The sequence below is a fragment of the Aegilops tauschii genome, chromosome 1 (genome assembly GCF_002575655.3).
Source record: "Aegilops tauschii subsp. strangulata cultivar AL8/78 chromosome 1, Aet v6.0, whole genome shotgun sequence".
Lineage (NCBI taxonomy): Eukaryota > Viridiplantae > Streptophyta > Magnoliopsida > Poales > Poaceae > Aegilops > Aegilops tauschii.
The window spans coordinates 254122119-254134969 of NC_053035.3; positions in this window are offsets into that span (position 1 = coordinate 254122119).

Consider the following 12851-nt stretch of genomic DNA (forward strand, 5'->3'; position numbering starts at 1 on the left):
CTACCATTGCTCCAACATTTCTCTTCTTTCCATTTCTCAAATGCAACAATTTTACTAGTACCATTCCTCTACATGCAGAATGGACTGTGCATTCTATATGTACATGAACTTGAAGCACTACTCCAAAGATGGAAGAGCATCGACCTTAGAGCCAGAACAAGTAGAGTTGAGGAAGAAAAGTCTATATCAACTAATCAGTCAACATAGAGGCAATACCGCACTGTCGTTAATCAAGTGTACAACAGGTTAGTCTTTTTAGAAACAAAACCTTACAATTTTGTCACACTACAAGTAGTAATAAGTTTTTTTAATTATTACTTTTTGATTCTAACAGATATGCTGAAGTATGAAGTCGATATGGGAGACAAAGAAATGCAACAGGCAGAATGTTGCGTACTAGAAGAGGTTCCGCCAAATCCCGAGCCAAAGGAACATATTATGCATGCGACAACCACACAAGAGTGTGAAGTTATTGATATATCCAGTAAACACAAAGAGCTTATGCATGTCAGCAGCCACGCCGTCGCTCAAGAATCTTGCACATACCACGAAGAAAAGGATCCACCAAGATCAACCGCCACCAGAAGACAAGATACCACACCATCCTGAAGAGGAAACGGACACCACTAACGAGAAAAATATCAACAGCAATATCCCGAGCACAAAGCAACTTGAACAAAGAGGCACTGCTTTAAAAGAGGATGACAGAAGCAACGACGTACCAAATACACAAGAACAGGTTTCCGAGCAGAAGAAACAAACTGTTCTTCTTCAAGAAGAAACAGGCTCGACAAGCAATCAGCAAGGCACCTCCAACACCATCTCTTTAGACTTTCTAGAACCCAAAACAAGGAAAAAGCATGAAGAAGTTGATGAATTTCTTTTAAGCCTTAACCCGCTCCAACAACAGGAATACCATGAGTTTGTACAGATGGGCTATGAATTCGATGTACTCAAAACATGATTGCTTGACCATGAAAACTATGAATTCGGCAAAAATGCCACGCCGTATCTAACAATCTTGCAGCAAGAATCAGGAGAACATTCAATAGCTCAATCATCTGAGAATAGCTCAGACAAGAAAATCTCAGTAAAGAAGAGGCCGGTAAAGCCTTCAAGCAGGCTCCATGGAAAAATCATGATTCCTACATTTGTCCCAGGAGATTTCAAATTTATGAACAAAGCCAAAGCACTTCATGAATACCTATTCAGCGAAGAAGGACAGAAAGAATGCGGAAAGTAAGTATTTTCTCTTGTCAAAACAAAAAAACAAAGAAATGTTGCTCCTTTTTAAAGACACCTAACTAATGTATAAACTTTTTCTGCTTGAAGACTAAACGTATATATTAGCTCAAAGCGACCCGATTGGATTACAGGAGAACAAATAATGGATCAGCTACAAAAAGGAGATGGACAGATGGAGGGCTCCATCGCAAATGCATTGTTCGAAGAATGGACAGGGCAGCAACAATACAACACAACCGATAAAGCCATACTCCCCGTAGAATTTGCAAACATACGAAGTCCAATTGGACAAAAACACTTGCATCATTTCAGTAATTACAAGTTTGAACTAAAAAGTAGAAAACTTTTTTGTCGCAGATTGTGCTTGGTGTTAATACTGGAGAAGAAGGAGGACTAGCAGAATTCAATAAGGACGAAGCATTGAAACAGTTTGTACCCCTTGTAGGAGGGAAGGAACTTTTAAAAGTTAAAGCTGGTAAGTTAATATAAATATACAAACATAATTCATTATTCCTATAGATTGCACATTTACATGTCATTTAATTCTCCTGACAAGAATGAACTTTAACTCACTCTGTCTCCAAACACTACAGATTATGATACCTCACAACACAGCTAAACACTTCACATTGTACGTGCTCAACAAGTACATGAGCTCCATCGACATACTTGACTCATTGAATTACAGACACGGAGGAGGAAAAAAGACATGGAAAAAACACCATAAGGATCACATAGAACTGGTGCGTCAATTCAACCTTGGTTTTCTAATTGGTTTTCTAATTATTGCATTCCCTTTGTTAATGGCAATATCCAACAATAAAACCAAACCATAATCACAGATTAAAGGGATGCACGCACTCATGAAGAAGCATTATGGCGAAGCGGAACTACGAGCCAACAGTGAGCCAAACTGGTCGAGGATAGCATAAACACCTGACAGATTTTGCGTGCCAAAACAACAGGGTACCCAATGCGGACACTTCATGGTTCAATTTGCAAAATACTGGAATGGCATTGATCTCACAAAAGATGATGAGGATTTCCATGTAAGTGAATAGTACGAGAGCAACAATTTTATTTTTAGAAGCAGCACTCCTTGAATACTTCAATTATCTCATCAAAGAAAAATAAAAGAATATCCGATGACCTTCATGAAGCATAGCAAGGTAGATGTCGAGTGGAAACCAGAGTTCCTTTTTACAGCCATATTTGGTGAAACAAATGAAGTAAAGTGCGAGCAACTACCTGGAAGAATCAAAGAATTCAAACCAGGAACTTCAAAGTTCTTTTCCACCAACGAAGGTAAGAAAATTGTTTCTGGTTATGTTTTTTTGTAATGACCTACCCATCCCATGGTTGACCAATGTCTTTGGTATCACAAGAACTTACATATTACATATCTGCTTCCGCTGACAGAAACAGATGCAACAAAAAGGAAAAAAGGACGAAGCACCAATCCATACCCAAAACATTCACATTGCTTCCAACACACAAAGGAAGCGTCCGACCTCTTCCAAATATTCATGAGCGACAGCTGGCAGGAGGAACTCAAAAAGTGAGTTGTTTTCTATTGGACCTCAAAATAGTTGGACTGAGGCCAAAAATAATATAAAAATCTCTTTCTCACTGACCCTGACCTCCAAAATTATTTTATCTCCCTGTCACAGCAAAACTATATTTAGGCGCATCCGTAGAGATAGTGAAAGCACGCAACTTACTGGAGCCCAACTGAAGGCAGTATTTGGTCCTAGACCAGCATAGGCGAACATACCACATCATATGGAAAAGAGGGTGCTCGATGATATAGCAGAAATCTGGGAAAGCATACAAGATTCAAAAGAGAGTGACAGAGTAATATTAGGCCCAAACTTTGCATAGGTAAAATTTTAAAAAGCAAAATCTTGTCTATATTGCAACACCTACTCTTTTTATATTGTTACACATCTCTTTTTTCTAACAGTTTTTTTCATCGTAATTATTTTTGCAACATATACTGGATTTAAAGAACACAAAACTACTATTGCAAAGTTTAAAAGTGAATTGTAAAAAACAAAGAATCAGCTGGTTCCCATGTATCTCAAAGAAAATCAACGGAAAAAGCTCTCAACAGCAAACATGGTACAGCCCTTTCCTCCAAGACAAAATCACAAAATATGTGTTATATCAAAATACCTTATATTAAACTGTCATGTAAGCAACAAGTATTTTGTACGCAGATATTCATTTCAATGGAGAAGGATGACCGCTACATACTATATATGCTGGACAAATATAAACACAAAGTTCACATTATTGATCCTCGAGAAGCGACTCCAGAGGTATTTGAGAAAGAAAAGATAGACATGGATGAATTGGATCCACTTGAAGCAGAACAAGTTCTTCAGGAATATGAAGACGCTGAAAAAGAAAGAGAAACACAGTTTCAAGAATATCATGTTCATAAGTCGGCAATCGTAAGCATTTGTACATAACAATTTTTTCAATTTTACAAGTTACAATATTAAAACAATTACAAAATGCAATTCCCAGGTACCTTTGTTTAAAGAAGTCTTCAACGTCATACTAGAACAAAAATTGAATCCCAAGAATACAAGATGGCAGTGTCATACCGTGCAAGATGTTCCAGTGGTAGAAAAGGGAGAATCACCATTTGCTGTTTTAAAGCTTGCATTCCTCTACAATGGTGAAAAGTTCATCGAAGACCTGGAAGATTTGATAGTAAGTCTATATATATTTACTTATATACAACTTTTATGCACCAACTCTAATAATATACTTCTCTTCTCGGCAAAATTTCACAGGATGAAGTCGAAGACTGGAGGGCAGAGGCAATGTACATTCTTTGACATAGAGAGATGAATCAAATCAAAGCTAATGAAATGGGTGACGAGATTAGCAAGACCTTCAGCAAGAATGAAGACTAAAACTTTTGATTTAGCCAGCGAGGCCAATTTCATCAAGACGTGACAAAACAGTTTATCAATGACTCATATTTGTATGTAATGTAGTTACAAATTGCGTGTTCATGTTGAAAAGAGAACATCATCAGAGAGTGCCAGTACACTATAAACAACAGTGCCTCTTTTTATTTATACGACAGCAGTGACTCCCAAAACGAACTCCTACACATGACTCTGGAGACCACCCTCCCGTGCCTCCAGAGGCAACATGGCCCTGTGCCTCCAAAGCCCGGGTCACCATGCCCCCGGACAATATCCACACACACACATACCAAGAGCACCTCAACAGTGGCTAGATGCTACGCACACGTGACTGCAGATGATTCACACCCGTGCCTCCGGAGGCGACAAGGCCCCATGACTCCGGACAATACACGCATGTGCATGCACGCACATACCTCTACTTCCTAAACCATGGCTAGCTGCTACGCACACGTGACTGCACATGCTTCAAACCCGTGCCTCCGGAGGCGACATACCAATGCCTTCGTAGGATCCACACATGTGCATGCACGCACATACCTCTAGAGCCCAAACCATGGCTAGCTGATATGCAGATGTGACTGCACATGCTTCAAACCCGTGCCTTTCCAAGCAAAGGAGCTGGCCTTTTGCATGACCTGCTGTATAAAAAATAAACGAGCCGAAGGCGAGCATGAACTTCCCTCGCGCCGGAGGCGCCGTGTCACACCACGGCGGAGTACGCGCCGCACGAACCAGCACGCTGCACGACCAACACACATTTCGACCTATGCCCCCCTTCAAGATGTTTATGAAAATTAAACGAGCCGAAGGCGAGCAGGAGGTTCCCTCGTACCGGAGGCGCCGTGTCACACCACAACGGAGAACACGCCACACGAACCAACACGCTACACGAACCAGCACGCTGCATGACCAACACACACTTTGACATATGCCCCCCCCTTCAAGATGTTTATGAAAATTAAACGAGCCGAAGGCGAGCAGGAGCTTCCCTTGCGCCGGAGGCGCCGTGTCACACCACGACGGACAAAGCGCCGCACGAACCAGCACCCTGCATGACCAACACGCACTTTGACCTATGCCCCCCTTCAAGATGTTTATGAAAATTAAACGAGCCGAAGGCGAGCAGAAGGTTCCCTCGCGCCGGAGGCGCCGTGTCACACCACGACGGACAACGCGCCGCACGAACCAGCACGCTGCATGACCAACACACACTTTGACCTATGCCCCCCTTCAAGATGTTTATGAAAATTAAACGAGCCGAAGGCGAGCAGGAGGTTCCCTCGCGCCGGAGGCGCCGTGTCACACCACGACGGACAACGCGCCGCACAAACCAGCACGCTGCACGACCAACACACACTTCGACCTATGCCCCCCTTCAAGATGTTTATGAAAATTAAACGAGCCGAAGGCGAGCAGGAGGTTCCCTCGCGCCGGAGGCACCATCCTTCAATTTAGTAAAGTTATACAAACCATGCCTCTGCTAGTATACACGTGTGCCTATACAGAATTCTCAGGATTGAACGATGCTCTGCAGTCTTCGTTTGCATGAAAAAGTTGTTGTTTTTTCCTTATTTGAAAGAACACATTTGATAGTGTTGGTAGTCCCCCGCCCGCAACTACCCCATAAATCTCCATTTCCCGGAAATATAATGGGAACAGAAAGGGAAAAAGGGGAAACGGGGAACCAACGCGGTTGGCCGGTATTTTCTTTGTCTTATCGCGCGGAAAGGGGAAAACAGAAAATTCTGGTAGTTCGAGGGTCAAACTGCAAAATGCACAAAACCACAAACTGGAAAGGGAAAACCAGGAACAAACCGCGCTAGTTGGTTTTCCCTTGCAGGAGCGCTCCATGCGCGACACTTGTCACGCGTGGAGCGCTCCCGAACCGCTCGTTACGAGCGCTCCGAAGGAGCGCTCATTAACTAGTTGCTCTCTAGAAAAGAGGAGGAGAGGAGGCGCTCGCTTGAGAGATGGCCTATATGGGCTCGGCCTATGAGAAAGAAGGAAGAAAGAGAAAGAGGGGGAGCTTGGCTGTAGCCCAAAAGAGAGAGCATGGAAATGACAAAAAACACAAATGGGTTTGGCCCATTCGTGTGAGAAAAACAAATAGAGAGAGATGAAAAGAGAAGATAGATTCAGCTAGGGAATTCAATCCATAGTTTGAGAAAGAAAAATAAATTGATTTTCTCTCAGAAAAATCTAGAAAAGGAAAATAAGCTCAAACAAATATCAAAGGAAATTTTAGAACGAAAACAACCAAATAAAATTCAAAGGCGCATATTATAATATGTCGAAGAAGAGAAAATAAAATCCAAATTAAAGAAAAGAAAAGAAGTAAACACAAATTTTAATTTAGGTTCACCTTAGTTCAAATAAATACTTTGAATTTTAAAAATACAATTTAAGATTTGATAACAAATAAAACAAACGAATTTTTTGGGTCCTACTTTTGGAAATGAAATTCTAAACATTCCAAAAATCAGGATGTTACAGATCTACCCTCCTTAAAAGAAATCTCGTCCCTGAGATTCAGGTTGACTAAAGAGAATGGGTTTGGGTAAGCTTCATCTTCGACGAAGTTCTACTCAAAAATTTGTGAAAATCACGGTTGGTTCTTAACTTGGTGGTAGGCAGCTTTGCGGTCTCGATTGAAGATACTTCTGTTGTAAAAATTTATGCTATCTTGACTGGTGGCTGGAAACAATCCTTCAATTTTCGCAATGGTAATATGATAGCTCCTCTGAGTGGTTGATCATTCTTTGGTCTTTTCCTTCTTTAGGTCAAGCTTTGGTCCGGCTGGACTCATTGATCCTTCCTTCAAGTTGAACATTATGGTAGATGTACTGATGGTATTCGAATCTTTGTGTTCCTTGCGAATGGAAGTCTTGAAATCTTCGATCTTGACATGAACAATCGTCTACTACCCCCCCCCCTTAAAAGAGGTTTTCCATGGGGTACATAGTGATAATAAACCTCAAAGCATGATGTTGCAACTTCTTCCTCTCAAAGTGTCCTCGAGGGTTTATAGAGAAGAGGGAAAGAGCATAAGAGTGAAAGAATCCTACACAAGGAGGAGATACCCCAAAAGATAAATAAAAGATAACTCCGAGATAACCATGAAGCTATCCAAATAAAACTCAAAAGCAACTCATTTTCGTAATTAGGGTTTTAGTATGACTGCATAGGAAAAAGCCAGAAGAAATATATGCACACAATACTCACACAAAAAGGTTTTTGCGTCTACTAGCTACGGGTCCTACCACTACAAGGGTGTTAACCAACCTAATCCTATATGGTAGGTCACACTATAACTTGGTGTAGATCTTCAACGTTGACGACTGGAGCATGATAAATGGTTGTGAACATCTTGAGTCCTTGAGGTGTCTTCTCTCGGATAAATGCTGCTACATAGAGCTCCAAGTCTTGAAGTTACGTTGAAATTCTTGGCATTCTTGGCACGTCTTCTGAAGCTTCTGACTTTTCAACACCATGGGAAGGAATAAGAGGATTCACATACTACAAAGAAGAAGGTAGAAAAGTAGAGTTAAACTTTATTTGAATAAGATAAGGCAAGAAGAGAAATAGTGGAAAAGAATACTACGAGAATATTTTCCTTGCAAATAATTTTCTTAAATAAATAGTTCTTAAGGCTTTCCATTTCTAACTAAGGCCACACAACTAGGTCGACATCGGCTCTGATACCACTTCTGTGAGAACCCAGAATTATCTTCCAGGTCCTCCTGTGTTTAATTGCCAACCCCGGGATCATTGTTGACAACACAGTGAAATGGTATCATTGCAGAATACGTAAAAGTATTATAAGTAGTATATTTGTCACAAGACGTACCTAGTCAAATGTCACATGACATTTATTACAATCAGAAAAACCGTGGAAAGTACAATGCGTAGCGACTCCACCTCAGCCACAGGTGGTCGATGTAGTCCACGTGACCTCACTTCTACGGATCGCCATAGTTGTCGTAGTCATCACCTTCGTCTTCATGGAACTCTATTGTCAACAAAATTATTGCCATGAGTTCATTATGTACTCAACATGCCTCCCTTGGGGAAGGACCTAATGGCTACATGTGGCTTCAAAGGAAGGCTGTATGGTTCATTTGTGTAAAGCTAATTTTGTTTGAAATAACATAGTAGTTGGATAAAAGCAGTTTTAGATGAAAACATGGTTTATCTCCAGAATAACTTTCATCAAAGTGAGGATCCTCGATCAACTCACGTCCTTCATAGGTTTCAAGAATAGGGGAAAAGAGGGAATAAGCAAGACAGGTCTTGTATGTCAAGAAAGATTCATGTGTCCTCCATGACTGTGGACACGGCTATTCGAATAGTTTTACACTCTGTAGAGGTTGTACACTTTACCCATATGACACAATCTCAACTTGTTGTCATGAGTGGTTGCTGGCGTAGTACACCATTTGGTATACCGGCAGGGAGATTGTGACGAGGTCTTTCATTAGACCACACTTATTGTGCCAAGCCCACTAGGTTTCAACACGGAAGTAACCGCAGTTCACAGTCCGGGCCCCCCTTTTGTGCCGAGGACACTCCTCGCAAGGCAGCTATCCCATCTGCGGTACGGCAATGATGACAATAAGAGTGAACTAACTAATCAACCAAGCCAGTGCCCATATAGCATGTGGCTGTACTGTTTACACAATCTTCAAATCCAAGACTTATTAGGCCTCATGCGGCATGGACGACTGATTGCCCCCTTCAACTTATGAAGGGCAGCTAACCACTCCTTCAATCCTTGATTCAGCTGTCGTCCGCGCCAGTATTCAGATGGTAAGTTTCACCCAGAGCAGAAGAGGATAGAGAAGGTCAACAAGGGCCAACTTGCCTAGCTCAACGTTAAGTTTCAAATGCCAATGACCTAAAGGTCATTAAACAAAGCACATATTGAGTATTAAGCATGGCTAAGCATTTCTACTCTACCAAAATACTATAATTCTACTTAGGTGTCAAGTGAATAGGCGACAAGCGGATCAAGGTAATGTGTCAATCGGCACGCTAGCTATGAGATTAAAAAGCATGCATATAGTGACCATAAAACAAAATGCAATTTTCTAAAACATAGGAAAAGTATGACCAAAGAAGGAGGCATGCCTTCGTTGTTGAGTCCTTCTTCGGCAACTTGTTTCTGTCCATGTCCAACCTCGCCACTCCCTACTCTTCGTAACGATAGAAAATAAATAAATACCAAAGCAATAGTAAATCCAAATATCATCCAAAACAAATTAAGGGTGGATAGATGAAAAGATATCAAGATGGGGATTCCGAAATGAGGCAGCATGATAGAAAGATAAGAGATAGGATTCAACGAAGGGACAATGTTTGGTTGACGATGACTATGGATGGCTTGCCAACATGACTAATGTTTAGATACGGACTGTGTACTAACCACTAGTAGTGTTCACTACACATCGCGCCTAATAGGTAACTATCATATAACAAACACAATGGCATCAACACACATGAAATGGAACTATCTTATGCATCTTAACTACACAAGCACAACATGGCATGATTAAAAGTAACAATTAACCACAAATAAATATTTAAAAGTATCTAAATATCTATAATATGGTTAACAAGGAAAGTCTAAACATCAATCATAACAACTATTAGAAAGTATTTCTATAGAATAAGAAAAACCAATACTAAGATTGAAACTAATTAAACAACTTAATAATAGCACACATCTCATACAACACATGTGAGTACACCATCACTAGAGTTCTCAACGAATAACACAAGCATCACACATACGAGTGATCATGATAAGGTACTAAACTAGAACATGCTCTTTATAATAAGAAACAACAAATATCCAATAACCACGTGCTTGAAATAACAAAGCAACCTATGCACACTAAGCATATGAGAAAGATACAACTCAACTAACATGAAAGGTAACTATCCCATGCATGTGATGAACTATTATAAGAAGTATAGAACACTCATAATACTAACATGCGACAGGTTAAGCATATATAAGCAACACTAGAATAACTAAAAACATGGAGTATAATAAGGCATGAAGGGTTACTAGCATGACTAGATATCTAAGCTTAAGCATACCACAAATGTAACAACTAGATAAAGTAGATATGACAAGTAGACATGTATGATCATCACAAGAGATACGAGACTATGCTACCAATACGTACTACTCATAACTATGGCATAATTTAGTTGATATCAACTTACACGACTATCAAGTATGGCAATAACACACCACCGTACATTCAAGTTGTGACATATAAGCACATCGAGGAAGCATACCAAGCCTGTAGACAAGTAAACAACTAGATCATGGCATCAACCAAATCAAGCAATGAAATATCATAGCATGAATAACATAGACAACATGCATTTCTATCAAGTATGACTTACACTTGTAAAGACATAAGCTACATAAGCAGGAATGTTCTATAACATGAATTGATACACACACTATCATCTAGTTACATTGTCACAGCATCATGGAATGGTATTGATCAAGCAAGATGGAATCATACACAACTAGCATGTATCTCTACAAAGCATATTCTAACAATATACACCATCAAATCGTAAACCCTAGCAATGTTATAACAAATGGAAATCATACAATAAAACATGCATTCAACATTTGAACGAGTTCTAGCATGGCAAGGTAATAAACTAAGGTAAATGATCACACATGATAATTACCAAGATGTAATAAAGTAAGTTCTATGTCACAAGAATAAATTATATATAGCAATGCAAATACGAATCATGACATAAAGCATCCACCATGAAATCTGGATACCAAACATATAGAAAAGAAGATGAATACCTAGGAAATTATATTCTACGCAATGAACTATAATGCACTTATTTCGAAACAACAAGGCATTTCATTTGATCTCTAACACGAAGTGAAATATGCAATAACATATATTAGAAACAATAAATAAGCATCTATGAAAGACATTGGCACGATTTCAAACCAAAACAAACATGGGACATGAATGATAACGAATAGTAAACCATAAGGTAGAATATTTTCATGCTAAACGAAAACGAAAATAAATCAAACATGAAATATTCTATAATCATGCAAAGCCTAAGATAATCCTACGTAAACCTACACATGGTAATAAATCGTAAAAACTTGTACATAGGCATATCATACGACTACGTACCACACGAAAGAAAAATATCACATGAAACAACACGTCAACAATATTTAGCAACTCATAGAAAATCTATATTAATAGTACAAAATACTAAAGACGGAACTAATTCACAAAATTAGTACGCCCGCATAAAAGAGAACTATATATTGTACCACAAATCATCAAGCCGAAACAATATGTACAACTATTTAAACAACTTTAACAAGAGTAAAGTAATTCTAGTAAATCATATGTTACTCCTAACATTAAGAAATAATTAGGAGTGACTACTAGGCATGCCATGAGCATACGATAAGTAACGTATTTAACAAACAAAAAGAATATCATCAATCAACAAACAATAAAATCTACAGTACATCCAATTGACCAAACAAGTAATCTAACACCTCCATGGGGTTAAGAATGTCCTAGGAAATATTTCATCTATGAGGCACAAAGTCATATGGCGAATGAAACTAAAGAAAAATTTGAATACCATCGGATGACCTCTGGTTCATGGACATGACGGCATTGGCGCGGCCAACTACCATCATAGGATGTAAAGAGATGTCTACAGCGTACTAAGGATATGATATAACATGCGTATAAAAGGAATTAGGCGGAGGCTCACCGAGCGCAATGAATCGATGCGATGAACTTGACGAACAGTGTGGACGGACATATAAAATTGTTCGTGTGTGGTCGACGGAACTTGTTGTTTCTTCTCTGAACGGAGTTGTGGCTTGGAGGAGAAGTTCCTGGCACAAGGAAACGGATGGGGATGGCCTCCTTCATCGGGGTCGAACACCGGTGTCCATGGAGCACAGGGTGTTCTGGAGAGAACGAGGAAGGAAGAGGCAGAAGTTTCTACAGGGGTGGAAGAGGAGATCGTGTAGCATGTCTATATCTTCAAAACTGAAAATGATGGAGATTTAAAGGAGTTAGTGGAGGGGCTCTTTCTCTCATGTAGGTTTCCTCTTCTCCCTTGAAGTTATGAAACTGTACGTGTGCGTGGGTGGAGGAAAAGGAGATGAAGCGATCAGGTGTGGAAGAGAAGATCAAAGGAGAGGGAATAAGGAGGGCAGCAATCAAGCGTACATGCTGTTAGACCACATGTGTGTGTACGTAGTGTACCTGTGTATGTATACATTCAGCAGCGGTGCGCCATGAGGGCGGCCAAGCTTCATGATGTAGAGGTCACTACTCGTATGTCGGTCAATACTTCTAATTCCATTTTGCATTTTTCAGATGATGAGATTGTTGATAATGCAAATCAATTAGGAGTTTCTCTAGGTAGTAATGACACTGAAATTTCTAATTCTATCAATGATCTACTAGATCTAGAGGCTGAGCGGGCCTTAGAGATGATTCGCAATATTGCGGCTGTTAAACCCATGTGTGATTTAGAGGTTGATGCGCTCGGGGTCAGGGTGCTCGACAATTTTTGTGCGGATCTTTTGCCTCCTAGTTCTGAGGCGGATGTAGAGGATGA